Consider the following 14426-nt stretch of genomic DNA (forward strand, 5'->3'; position numbering starts at 1 on the left):
TTTAACCTCCTCAGTTAGCGTTAGGAGCGGTCTAACGTCCAAGTCACACAAGTGCCCAATTAATTTTTTTAAAACTTATCTACCCATGTCTATTGAAGTTTATACTCCATCTTCAGGCCACGAGTGGCCCACCGGGACAATCCGACCGCCATGTCATCCTCAGTGGAAGAGGTGTATAAGAGAGGCATGGGGTCACCACACTGCTCTCCCAGTCGTTATGGTGGTATTCTTGACCGAAGCCGCTACTGTTTGGTCGAGTAGCTCCTCAGTTGGCATCACGAGGATGAGTGCACCCCGAAAAATGGCTACAGCACATGGCGGCCTTGATGGTCACCCATCCAAGGGCCGACCACCCCCTACAGCGCTTAACTTCGGTGATCTCACAGGAACTGGTGGATCCACTGCGGCAAGGCCGTTGTCCTGAAGTTTATACTGCTAGAATGTTTTTATTATGCTGCGGGATACAAGGGCGTTATGTCAATTGTAAAATCACAACTGGGTTTCACAACAAGTGTTGTATATGTGTGAATGTTATTTTCAAAGATTACAACATTTTTAAATTGTCACACTCCAATATTTCATTCTTATACTAATTCTTATTCTTACGTATCATTTATGTTTATTATTCAAGAAGATTTGGTGCATTCTCTCTGATTACACCGTTTAGAAACAGGGAAATTCAGAATACAAAAAGTATCGTGCGAAGGCAAATTTCCCAAAGCAACATTTTCTTCGTATGAATCACACTCCAGAAAGAACCGTCATTAATATTACTGACAATTTCACGCGTTGGCAAGAATTTCGTGGCAAGCAGCAATAACGAAAAACGTTCGTTTCGTTATCTTCTACAGACTTGGATAGGTAAATGAGAAATAAAAAAAAAAATAAAACATGAGGTGCAGAACTGTGAGCCGCGATGCTAACGTTTGTGCCAATGCCCCAGCCGGATTATTTTGTCGCTAAAAGGCACATAAATTACGTCCGAAACTTCGACCATCGTTTTCTCAGAAGCGGTCGAGTACCTATGGATAAGCCGAGGCACTTGTTCGCTTACTTTGAACCCTCTTCCAGTAAGTGAAATTTCTGGGAAATCAGGACATGGCACTTGCAGTGTTCTCCTCATGAGAGGGGTGTTAGAGGCACCACAACTTGAAGGGTTTTGCTCAGTACATATCACAGTGGAGCTGGGAGTGCAAGATATCTACACAGTGCGTGACACAATTAGCAACGTAAACTGACACAGGTGAAAATGTATGAAGGAAAAGGGGGATGTAAAATCGCTTCTAAGAAGCTTTCAAGTTCTCTACTACTTCCCCACCGGAAAGCACACCTTTAAATCTAAAGCTACCGTGATCGATATCTTTGCCAGCGAGATACACACAATCAGGCGCTAGTTGGCGAGTGTTACGTTCCAGAATTTTCTTTAGTGTCCCGCCTTTTCCAGCAGACAGGGCATTGTCCAATTGCGTCGACAATGCGAGTTAGTAACGAACGCCCGCGGAGCGTTGCCAATCTTACGATCTGGTTCGTACCTGTATTGTCCACAAGCCTGTATGGTCCACAAACCTGTATGGTCCACAAACACACGATCCATCTATCGGATGGCACGTCTATTGTACGACTTTTTGAAACGCTTACTATTGTTAAGTTTCATCTTTTTCATTATTTTAATTTCTGTCGTTTATTTTATTTTTTCGATTTATTTCTCAAATACTATTCTGAGCAGCCTACATGTCAGTCCGTCCAGCCGCGAGATTCTTCAATTTCATTACGCTGCATCTACATAAGTCAACTCAGGTTACTCTCCGAGGTGAATCGCCTGGGGAATTCATCGTACTGACTGCTTTGCTTCTGCATGGGGCTCATATATAACTAAAAACGATTACAGTTAACTTTTTGGCTCAGGTGAGGACAGTGAGCTATTTATAAGGTGTCAAGAATGGCAAAATTGGATCAAATGAAAGAAAACTTCTATTGAGAAATCTACAACGTGCATGTTTAAATAGTAGGGGTGAAAACAAAAATGCACATAAGTCTGGGAAACTAATCCTGAATTTAAAGGTTGGTTGTGCGCTGATGAATCGACCTCTGAAAGTACTAGAAGTAGAATCTGTAAGGCAACATTGTGTCTCAATTGGAGTGTGTTAGAAAACATTTTAGATGTTAAAATCATGTAAGAAAAAGGTGGTGTCATATAAAAGCCAGACAGTTCTGTGTACATTTGTGAAATCCGCTACAAATAAAGCGTCTTTAAATAATTAGGCTCATATTGTTGAAATTAAAATGACAAGAATCGTGACAGAACACAATGTTCCTTTCAGTGTAGTAGATCATCTGAGGGCGCAGTTAAGAGTTGGTTTCCTGATTCTAAAATCGCCGACACTGTGCATTTTCGTCGCACTAAATGTTCCACATCGTAAAAGAAAGTGACAGTAGGAGAACCTTGCAGAAAAACTGAGATGTACAAAATTCAGTGTTCTTGTTGGTGAGTCAACAGACGCAGCATCTGTTAAAACGTCGTGTGTCGTGGTTAGATGTTTTGATAAAGAGACAAATAAAATTGAAAGCAAATTTTGGAATCTTTATGAAATTTTATGAATGATGAACACGATAAGGCAAAATAAGGACCAGCAAGTAAAAACTTTTATTCTAATCTAATGTTTTCATTTTCTAAATACAATGTTTCTGAAAACAGTATTATAAGATGTGTTTCTGATCGTTGTAATCCTATGATGGGGTCAAGAAACTTTGCTGCTTCTCTGTTAATTGAAAAATGTCCTGGGTCAATTATTCTCAAATGTATATGTCACTCGCTTTACATATGGGCCACTTAAGGCTGTAAATGTCTTTCCAGACGTTTTGAATACCTAGCTAGGAATAATCACGACAGTTTTAAGAGATAGGCAAAACTGCATGAATTTAAAAAGGTATTCGATATTAAAATTCATAAACTTTTACATCCATCACAGTCAAGACGGCAATCTTTCCGGGTCGTTGCAATGAGGATTTTAGAAGAGTGAAATGTTTTGCGTTTCTATTCTGTTTCTAAATAGCTAGAGGAGATATTGATTGCGACAGAGGAAATTCATCTATCCCTCAATTGCAATTTTTTTTAAATGATTTAATTTACTTTTGGCCTACATTTTACCGAGATTCACAGATTTCAATAAACAATTTGGGAATGGTTGTTATTGTTGATTTACAAGAAAAGATGGTTGAAGGATACAAGGAAATGTTGCTTTGTGACATGGACCGGCAGTGTGTCGTAACCTATAAATTGATTGACACTGAGCCGAACAACAGGTCTAAGAACCTTCCTGAGAGCAGTTCCGAAGGCAATTCAGAAACCAGAAATATATAATAAACATAATGCTGTGAAAGACATTTATCACAGATGTAGGGATTTCATGGAGACAAGATGCTCGGAACTAAAAAAAGAGATATAATTCTGATGATGTTTTATTGCCATTTCTTGTAGTTTTGACGCCTAAAGGGGAACTTTCAAACTAAGAAAACCAAACATTCCCTCTCTTGTAACTATTACGTCAAAATTAGCTGAGAATAGTCTCACTAGATGATTATAAGCATCTAGAACAAATCGATGATCACTGGAGGAAACTTTCTATCGTAAAAATAGACGAAAATTTTATGAACTGTTCAGAAGTGGACATATATTCGGGGAACATACTCAACGTGAGAACGTTACTTCGGGAGAGAGAATTTCCAGCACTACCATAGTTTGTGCTCCACTTTCAAATCCTGACTGCGAAAGAGATTTTAGTAACATGATTCTTTTAAAAGTGAAAAATAGAATTGGGCTAGTTACTTCCAGAGTGAATGACGTTTGCTTGCCAGGCCAGAGTGTGAGGAGCAGCAACTTGTGCAAAAGTTTTGTTCCTATTGAAAATATGCTCAGTACCATGAATAAAACCCAGTTAAATTCACGGCCATCCACTTCCAGTTATTCTGTTCCTGACCCTTCAGTCGACGTAGGTGCCGATTTTTAAGTCCTCATCCAAGGTAAGAAAATAAGGAAGTCATTTTTATATAATTATATGAACGACATTTAATTTTTGTAAATTGTTTCCTGGCAAAAAAATTAAATATCAATAGCATTAAAAGGTAGAGAACTTATCGTTTAAATAATCGGACGTGCCTATTTTTCTGTGGTACCAGTACCAAGCTCCACCCGAGTTCTTCCCAAGGCACTGCAATAATCATAATAGCGCTCTAAATCCGTTATTCTTGACAATAAGCATGTAAGTGAGAAAAGGTTTAGAAAAGGATTGAAATTATGCTTAAAATTTGTTGGAAGTCGCTAATTGCTTTCATTATGATATACTGGATGACTATCGGATAGATAATTTTCGCTACATTTTAAGCAGAAACGCTTTTTTATGTATCACATTGTATCTGACATCATATGTCCTGAACATATTTGCTGTAAAGCGATAGTTGCAGCTGCGTTCAGTAATATATGTAGATACTACATTTAAAATATGTTGCGAATGGCATTAGTAGTAAAGAAATGATAAATGAAAACTTAGCGCCTGATGTTGGAGTTTTACTGCACGCCAATCTAAGCAGACGCCAGTTTTTGGTACATGTAAGTGTCTGTGACGTCATGTCCTTCTAAACCACATGCCATTCAGTGATATGTGTAAATACTGTGTGCAAAGACTGTTGCGAATAGCATTAGAAGTGAAGAAGTAAAAAACTAAAACGTTGTGGCAGATGCTGAAGTTTGAGCAAATGAACAGAGAAAATATAGTAAGCGATGAAGGTTTGAAGTTATATGTGAAGCTTGTTGGAAATCGCTGTGTGTTGTTTTCGAATAACGGATAAACAAATTTGAAATACTTGACCGCCATCAGCTTCATTACGAATATTTAGTTTCTAATTGTAATACTTTTAAACTTAACTTACTCTCAATGAGTTGATTATGGTAGCATGTTAAATTTTTAAATTCGATCAGTAATTACCATAAATACTGAAAATGAGCTTTTTGTTGCCCCCAAAAGCAGTTAGACAGGCAAGTGCAAAAAAAAGTCCAGCACAGACACATAAAAACAGATTTTCTATTATAGTCTTTAGATATGTACGATCCATTTACGAAATGTACGATAATTTTGGTGCAGTTATGAGATCCAGTAACATGAAAGTTTGGCAACGAAGCACCCAAGGCACATAGTGGGTAAGACAACGCTGACTGAACATGTAATGAAAGACTTGTTAGCCCAAGGACGTTGCCAAATGGGGTAGACCTCCAAACACCTAATTGAAATTACACACGAGCTAGCTGTTGTGTAATGAAGTTGAAAAATTTTTAATTTTCTTCGGAAAACACTTTCGGTCGCTAAGATCGCATAAATTGAAACTTAGGCCTACTTTTTGATTATATAAATTTTATTAAGTTGTTGTCTGTGTTCGTATTTCTTAGTTTCTTGTAGCCCGCTCAGTTCGCAACTATACGTTTCGTTAAGATGCCTGAGTTTTGGAACTGAATGTTTAAGTAATGGAGACACCAGAACTTGCAACTAATTTCCAACGTTTACGAACGCGAGGGATCCTAGTGACCTATTGTATTAGTTCCACCTAGTACAAAAAACTAATTACATTAATAAAATAAATGTGTTTGAATTTTTTAAAACGTGATTTTAGATACTGGTCTTTGTGTCAACGACAATACGTTACAATTATTTTTTCCTTACTTGTAAACTATAAGCTGATGGCCTCTTTTTGGCATCTTTACTGTTGAAAAGAGCATTACACTTTCTTCCAAAGGATCCAAGCAATACTTTCGAGTAACGTGAAAAAGTTGCAAATTTTATTCATCTACAAACATCGTCTACTTGATATTCCCCAGAATACATTAGCCAATCCATTTCTCTGTTCGTGATGCTAAAAATTATCTAAACTAGACGACCGTTGATTGAACTAAAAATCCGCTGCAGTTGTAAATAATGTATGTTTTATTGCACAATTGGTTTCGAAGCTTACTGCTCCATAATCACCACCAGGTAATTTACTGATACATGGAAACTTGGCGGGAGCGCCAGTCAGTCATTAAAAATACGGCGGCACTTGACATGGGGAGACGATAAAGTGAACAAGGTGTCTGCTTCGCCACTCAACAAGGACAGCTAGAGGAAACACAACCATAAAGCGACTGACTTCTCATTGGAAATCATATTAACAATAACCAGTTTCACGGCCAGGAGATGATGGGGAACCAATGAAATTATTCAACAAAAACTTACAATGGCTGTAGGTAACTGCGGTATATGTTACATATTACGTGTGTTTGCCATTACTCCATATCGGATGTAGCATTTATTGTTTTCAGTTGTCATGTAGCATAGTAACACGACGATCTATACCAACTGCTATATGTTTCCCAAAATGTCCATTCTTGGAGACTCAACAGCAAGTCTTCGCGATAATCCAGTCGAATGGGACGATATCTGAAGTCATCGCATGTAGGAAAAATTAATCCACTTCACTTTCAGTACGGAGGCAACTAACTACCAACTAACGCTAGTGATGATTATCGAATTAATTAAGACGCTCTATAACGGGAGCGTGCTATCTCACAGCGTGAAATTAAAAACGTCAGCCCACAAAACTGGTTTTTCTCGTGCAACAGGAACCGGTTTCCGCATTTCGGGAACGAATGAGTTAAGGAGAAACGCCTCTGGAGGCCGTCTGCGGACAATGGTAGTAATTAGACGTTTCAGTTTTCCGCCTAATGGCTGGAGTGGCAGTTCTCACATTAGGAGCAAATAAATTGTTGCTGAGCTCGCGGTAGCTGCGAAGGAATAACAGGGAGCCTCTGGACAGGACGAGAAGGCATTCGTGACATGCTGTGAGTTTGTTATTGCTCATGTCTTCAGTCCGTAGACTGCTTTGGTGTAGCTCTTCATGGTGAACAATAGTATGCTAGTCATGACCTCCGCTTAACTAAGGCAACCTAAATCCATTTGAATCTGCTTATTGTGTTCAAGCCGTGTCTCTCTGTAGAAAGTTAACCTCCCTCTCCCCCTCTACACATAGAAATTATTCTTTTTTCCGTTCCATTATGTCTCAGAAAATGACCTAGAACCCTATTTATCCTTTTAGACAAGTTATGCTATAAGGCTATATTTTCTCTGATTTGATTCATTGTCTTTTCTTTGGTTATCCGATATACTCATCTAATTTTCAGCATTAGTTGAAACGTCATGTCTGAAAAGCGTGGAGTGGAATCTTTTCTGGTTTATTCTGTTTATCGCCATTATTCTTCTTCCTGGTGCTCCGAAACGTTACAGACAAATAAAGCGTGATTCAAAGAAATGGGAAATTTTGAAAATTAAATAATTTCATGAAAACAGTATTTCAAAAATAATTATTTATATCATTTAATAGTAAACACATTCCCATTTTAGAATACATATGGAACAATTTATTTTTTGAAGATGATTTATTTTTTGAAGATGATATTTACAGGTGAGCTCCTTCTCTACGCAATCTTTCCTGCAGTCTCTTCGTTACATTGTTCATTTTTGTCCTAATATCACAACCGGAATTCCGGCAATTGCTTCTCGGGTCTTGGCTTTCAGTTCTTCCTTTGTCGCCATTTTTCGAAATTATTCGTCCCCCAAACAATTGGCGTAGAGCAGCCATCGATATTCGTGCTGTGTGTAACGCTGATCCATGTGTTTAACCCTGCATTGCTATTGGTGGGTATTCCGCCCTCGGTAGCTAAGGGCCCGGGTTCGATTCGTGGCTGGGTCGCAGATTGTCTCCACTCAGGGACTGGGTGTTGTGTTGTCCTAATCGTCATCATTTCATCCCCATCGACGCGCAAGCCGCCGAAGTGGAGTCAAATCGAAAGACTTGCACCCGGCGAACTGTCTACCCGACGGGAGATCCTATCACACGACATTTACATTTTCCTGGTGGGTCTCCCGGACCCTGACTGTTGTGAGCGATTCGTTTTTGTAAGTTGACAACACTGCACACTAGCAGCGTTCCTTGTAGCTTCCTACCTTACACAGCTGCGCCATTTGCTCGTCAATCGACGGCGGAAATCCATTGTCTAGGAGTGCTTGTAGTGTATTTGGGTCTGCCAGACCGATCACAGCTAGTAGGTAAGTACTTGTTTGGGCTCTATGACCCAGAGCAGCTATGATGATATCTTTTGTCCCGACAGCAATACGTTTGTAGCACACATTCAAATTGATGAATCAGCTTATTTACTTAAGACGACGGCTATAATGGATGGAGCAGAAGATCTGTGCAACGATGCCTCGCGAAATGAAGTCGTTAATGACGAACCAGGTGGATACGGATACGTCGAACTATATGGTGAACACGATACGGAAAGCGACGAAAGCAGGGATGACAGTGATAGATATCAGAGCAATAAGAAATACTTTGTTGCTAAGGACAAGCCAACTAAATGTATGAAAGACATGCCTACTCCTGGTATCAGAACGAGGTCACATAATATTGTTCACATATTCCTAGTGCTAGGGGAATGACAAAGAATAAAAGGAGAGATGCCGAAATATGGTGGCTGTTTTTCACGGATCAAATAATGGATGAAGTAGTGATACATAATAACCAATGTGCCGAATCCGCTAAAAGTCGAGATACTCTTCTTCTCAGACCTTCAATTGAAGCATTTTTTCGCCTGTTGTAGTTGGGTGGAATCTACGAAGAAGTCTGGGACAGAGCTGGAACAGGATTGGAATTATTTTACTCTACAATGACTGTACAGAGATTGAGGTTTCTGACACAGTGTCTGAGATTTGACGATTATTCAACGAGGTCTGACAGGCGAAAAGTGGATAAATTGGCTCCTATACGAAATATATTTGATTTGTTCGCTAAAAACTGCATAGCACACTATTCTCTTGGAGAATATGCCACTGTAGATATAATCTACATTGATTCCAAACCTGGTAAATATGGAATAAAAGTGTTCAATCTAGCTGGTGCAAGAACGACATACACGTCAAATTTTGAAGTTTGTTTAGTTGAGCACCCAGATGGACCATATAAGTTGAGTAATCGTGCAGCTCATGTCTTCAAAAGATTGTGTAATCATATTTCCGAAACATCAAGGAACATAACGATGGGTAACTGGTTTATGAGCTATGAACTGTCGCCATCATTTCTGAAAGACCATAAACAATAAGGAAGAACAAGACGGAAATTCCCCCACAATTCGTGAACACAAGAGGTAGAACTGCTTTTACAAGCATCTTTGGCTTTCAGAAGACGTGCACATTAGTGAGCTATGTACCAAAGAAAACAGGTGCCTACTTCTAATGAGTACTATGCACCATTACATCAAAATAGATGCAACAACTGGGGACGAAATGAAGTCGGAGATGATAACTCTGTATAATGCTACTAAGGGTGGGTTAGGTTTAGTAGATCAGATGTGTGTAGCAAGAACCACTAGAAGGTGGCCGTTGGCCTTATTCTTTTGCTTACTGAATGTAGCAGACATAAATGGTCTCGTCATCTTCAGAGCTAACAACCAGAGGGAGACCACGAGGAGAGACTTTCTGAAATCCTGGTGTGGTTAAACGACATGTGGAAACAATAGGTTCAAAAGACATTGTGGATACTCTCCGTTTGCTTACAACGTTTTCGTACATGTTTTCTACTCATTTGTTCATACCTGAGTTTGGCTTTCGGAGTTTTCATTGTTCCACTTCGTGTGCTATGACACACGACAGTCGCATTGTGTAACCATTTTTATCCTGTACGGTATGTAAATGTTATAATGACTGTCTAATTTGCTTGCGTAGTAATAAATGACAACAATTTACTCAAACCCAAAGCAAAACGTGTTTGTTTACTTCATCTAAACAACATACGTGAATGTGAAGCCCTTTTGTGCTCCCTATCCTTAACAAATCAGACTGATTCGCACGTCGGGTCTCTGAGACGCCTCGTAGCAACGGTGGTGCTAACGATTACCGTTGCAACGCAAGGTTAAAAACAGGCTATGTTAGCAATGTGTGAAAATTTCTGTAGTTGTTGCTCAACAATGGTTTCATGCATGACAATGTAACGGTTCGATGTGACTATAATCATATGGTCTATCTCGTCCTCAAAAAATTAAGGGTCCATCACATAGTATGATGACGTAGCACACCAAACGGAGACTTTGTTGCTGTGCAAAGGCGGAAATGTAGCTCCGTAGGATTGTCTTGTGCCCAATATGAAATATTTTGTTTGTTAACAAAAGTACTGAGGTGGAAGTAGGTTTCATCTGACATCCGCAGTTTTTTAATAGACTCCTCCTCCTCGATTACCTTCTGAAGCATTAATCCACAGAACTGTCGTAGCATAACATGACCGTTGGGTTTTAGTTTCTGGACGATCAGCAACTCGTTTGAATGGCACTACAAGAACTGTAGTAACATTGTTCGATCACTTGAACTAAGCAACTGTAAAGTTATTATTTGGCGACTGTCAATGTTCTTGTAAAACGCTTTGATCGCAAATGCACCTTTTGCATAACTCCAAGCATCCATGATTACTTTATACTAGGGTGTCCTTTTTTTTTTTTTTTTTTTACGTGCTGTCGCACGACTAACAACACAATCTTCTAAATGCCACGTTTCTTTCAATCAGTCTGTACCTTCATAAAAACCTTCTTAACTTCTCTTTTTCTGTAAATTTTACATTGTTAACGCCAATTTGAATGTTGTATCCTCACTACTTGTGACGGCGTCAACTATTTTACTGTCCAAATCAGAGAAATCTTATGCTACTTTTGTGTCTAATTTCCTAATTTCCTAATCTCTTTCATCCAGGACTGCTGTACTTATCTGTTTTTTACTACTCAACCCATACTGTTCAACTGATATTTCTGTCTGTAACAGAATAATAATCGTATCGGAAAATTTTTCTCGGTGGATTTCAAAATCCTTTCCCAAATTTCTCCTTCTTTTCTTTTACTGATTGTTCTACATTCAGACTATGACTCTGTCTCATTTCCTTCGCAATTACTCCCTCCCTTCAATGTGCTCTGACTCTTCGAACTACAGTATGGCTTCCGTACAAATCTTAGATTGGTCATCGCTCTGTGCATTACGTCCGTGACTTAATATCAAGAGTTTATTGTAATAAGCATAGGAAAAAAATCTAAAAATCACATAGATGATGGCTGCTAGAAGGTGATATATGACAAAATAGGCATTTAGAGTAAAGGATTTGATTAAATACGCAAATAAAGTGCTGAATTTAATTGTTGAAAGAAATAAGATGGACTTACGTTGCATCCGGCAGTGTGTCTTGTGAGCTTGTAGACAGCAAAATGGTTGAAAAATTCCATTCTGAAACAAAGCCTAGGGAAGTACATGGTTGGAGTGCATGCCGATAATGGCTCAAGGAATTAAATGACGCCTTTTAAATTAACGATGAAAGGTACTACTTAATGGTTTACTGTAGTGCTAGCTTGTATTTGCTACGCCATTAGCTTTATACAAAGTAATTATTTGTGTAGTGTTTTATATATCTCATCATTGAGATTATGTTATCTGAAATATTAAAAAGCTATGTCAATATTAATATACATGGTCACGGCTTTAATATTAAGTAAGAACAAATATCGCATAAATAAAGGCTATTCGGTTAGAATCACTAGGTACATTCCCACAGATACTTTTAGGAGGCAAAGCTTCATCGTTTTTTGTATCATGAGAAGATTCTAAACGAAGTCTCTGTACTCACTCTTGTGCAGTTTTTTACCGAGGAAAACGGATAGTAGTGTGTGGTGTAATTCTGAGCTTATTAGCAAGAGTAGCCTCGGATGGATGAGATATTAATGCTTCTTGTATTTCAGCAATGTATTTGAGCACCGATAATCAGCGGAAGAAGAGGTGTCTATAATTAACTGTCAGTTCTAAGCTAATGTGTACAGGGCAATGTAATGCATTATGCTACATCAAGACACTTTATCCTGGCTACGAAAGACTACTGAACTAACGACGTTATTTCTAGCAAAAAATGTCAGCTGCTAATTCTATGGCTGGTGATATTTCTCGCAGGAATTTTGACGACAGCTCACCACCAGTGCACAAGATGATAGTATATTTTTTATTTGTATAATTACTGTAACGTGGACTTCGTATCAGGAAGACGTATTGTTCTGTTAAAGCATTACTATAACTGCTGCGTTTAAGTTGAGTGAAATGGCTCTGAGCACTATGGGACTTATCATCTATGGTCATCAGTCCCCTAGAACTTAGAACTACTTAAACCTAACTAACCTAAGGACATCACACAACACCCAGTTAAGTGATATACTTGTCGCTATTTTTTTTTTTTTTGCTTCTCTTCATATGTGTTTATTTATGTACTACGAAGGAGTGCCCTTTTTCCTGCCAAACGTGTATTACAAAACTTATGATTTTCAGTTATTAAAGCTGGTATTTAGTAATACACTGAAGAGCCAGAGAAACTGGTAAACCTGCCTAAGCCGCGCGGGATTAGCCGAGCGGTCTCAGGCGCTGCAGTCATGGACTGTGCGGCTGGTCCCGGCGGAGGTCCGAGTCCTCCCTCAGGTATGGGTGTGTGTGTTTGTCCTTAGGATAATTTAGGTTAAGTAGTGTGTAAGCTTAGGGACTGATGACCTTAGCAGTGAACTCCCATAAGATTTCAGACACACACAAACCTGCCTAACATTATGTTGGGTCCCCAAGAGCACGCAGAAGTGCCACAACACTACAAGGCATAGGCTAGACTAATGTCTGAAGTGGTGCTGGAGGAAATTGACATAATGAATCCTGGACGGCTATCCATAAGTCCGTGAGAGTACGAGAGGGTGTAGTTCTCTTTAGAAGAGCACGTTGCAAGGCATCCCAGATATCCTCAAGTCCTGGGAGTTTGGTATCCAGCGGAAGTGTTTTAACTCAGAAGAGTGTTCCTGGAATCACTAATAGCAATTTTGGAAGGGTGGGCCATCACTTTGTCCTGCTGGAATTGCCTAAGTCCGTCGGAATGCACAATGGAGCTGAATGGATGTAGGTGATCAGACAGGATGCTTACGTACGTTTCACCTGTTACAACCGTATCTAGACGTGTCAGGGGTCCTATATCACTCCAACTGCACACACCCCACACCACTACAGAACCTTGACCATATTGAGCAGTCACCTGATGACATGCAGGGTCCATGAATTCATGTGGTTGTCTCCATACCCGTAAACGTCCATCCGCTCTACACAATTTGAAACGAGACTTGTCCGACCAGGCAATATGTTTCCAGTCTTGACAGTACAATGTCGGTGTGGACGGGAGAGGCCTAAGGCTTTATATAGTGCAGTCATCAAGGGTACACGAGTGGGCCTTCGGATCCAAAAGCTCATATCGGGGATGTTTCGTTGAATGGTTCGCACGCTTGTGGATGGCCGAGCATTGAAATCTGCAGCAGTTTGCGAAAGGGTAGCACTTCCGTCATGTTCAACGATTCTCTTCAAGTCGTGGGTCCTGTTCTTGCAGGATCTTTTTCCGGCTGCAGCGATGTCGGATATTTGATTTTTTACCGGATTCCTGATATTCTCGGTACACTCGTGGAATGGACGTACGTGAAAATCCCTACATTGCTACCTTGAAGATGCTGTGTCCCATCGCTCAGGCACCGGCTACAGCACCACGTCCAAAACCACTTAAATCTTGATAACCTGCCATTGTAGCTGCAGTAACCATTCTAACAACGGCGCCAGACACTTGTTGTCTCATAAAGGCGTTGCAGACAGCAGCGCTCTGTTCTACCTGTTTACGCATCTCCGTATTTGAATACATATGCCTATACCAATTTCTTTGGCGCTTCAGTGTGTATGTTATTGTTCATTACATGCTTGAAAACAACTTTGTACAACCAACCATAAATATTTTCCCGATAAATTCTTTAGAAAAAGTAATATGCAGCAGATTCTGGACACCAGGAACAGGCGTAGAAAGGTATTGTGACTTTATATTATTTTCAGTAGGTAATACCGTAGTGGATTTGGTCTACACAATTTCATGAGTTATAGCGTTTGTGATTGACGTAATTCTCAGTTCACTTGCAGTACCGGATAAGGGAATAATTTACCTTGAAGGTGTAATATCTGCTTTGAAATTGACAAGTGTTTTAAACGCAACAAGTCTTTTACTTTAAAGAAATCCGAATTTAATGTTTATAGATACACATTCAGAAAACAACCACCACAGTAGCTTAGCATCCTCAATGCTTAGCAGATTTTCTTTCTATAATATTTGAGGAATACGTTTTTGTAGATAGTTAATGTGCATGGAAGTGATATACTGTGAGGATATAGGTGCTAAAGTGCCCACTAGGTAATCTTATCATGTGTTGTCTTGTTAGTGCATTAAGTTACATAATCGTCACCTCCAAATGTCGACCGTATACAGTGTTC

The sequence above is a fragment of the Schistocerca gregaria genome, chromosome 3 (genome assembly GCF_023897955.1).
Source record: "Schistocerca gregaria isolate iqSchGreg1 chromosome 3, iqSchGreg1.2, whole genome shotgun sequence".
NCBI classification, from domain to species: Eukaryota; Metazoa; Arthropoda; class Insecta; order Orthoptera; family Acrididae; genus Schistocerca; species Schistocerca gregaria.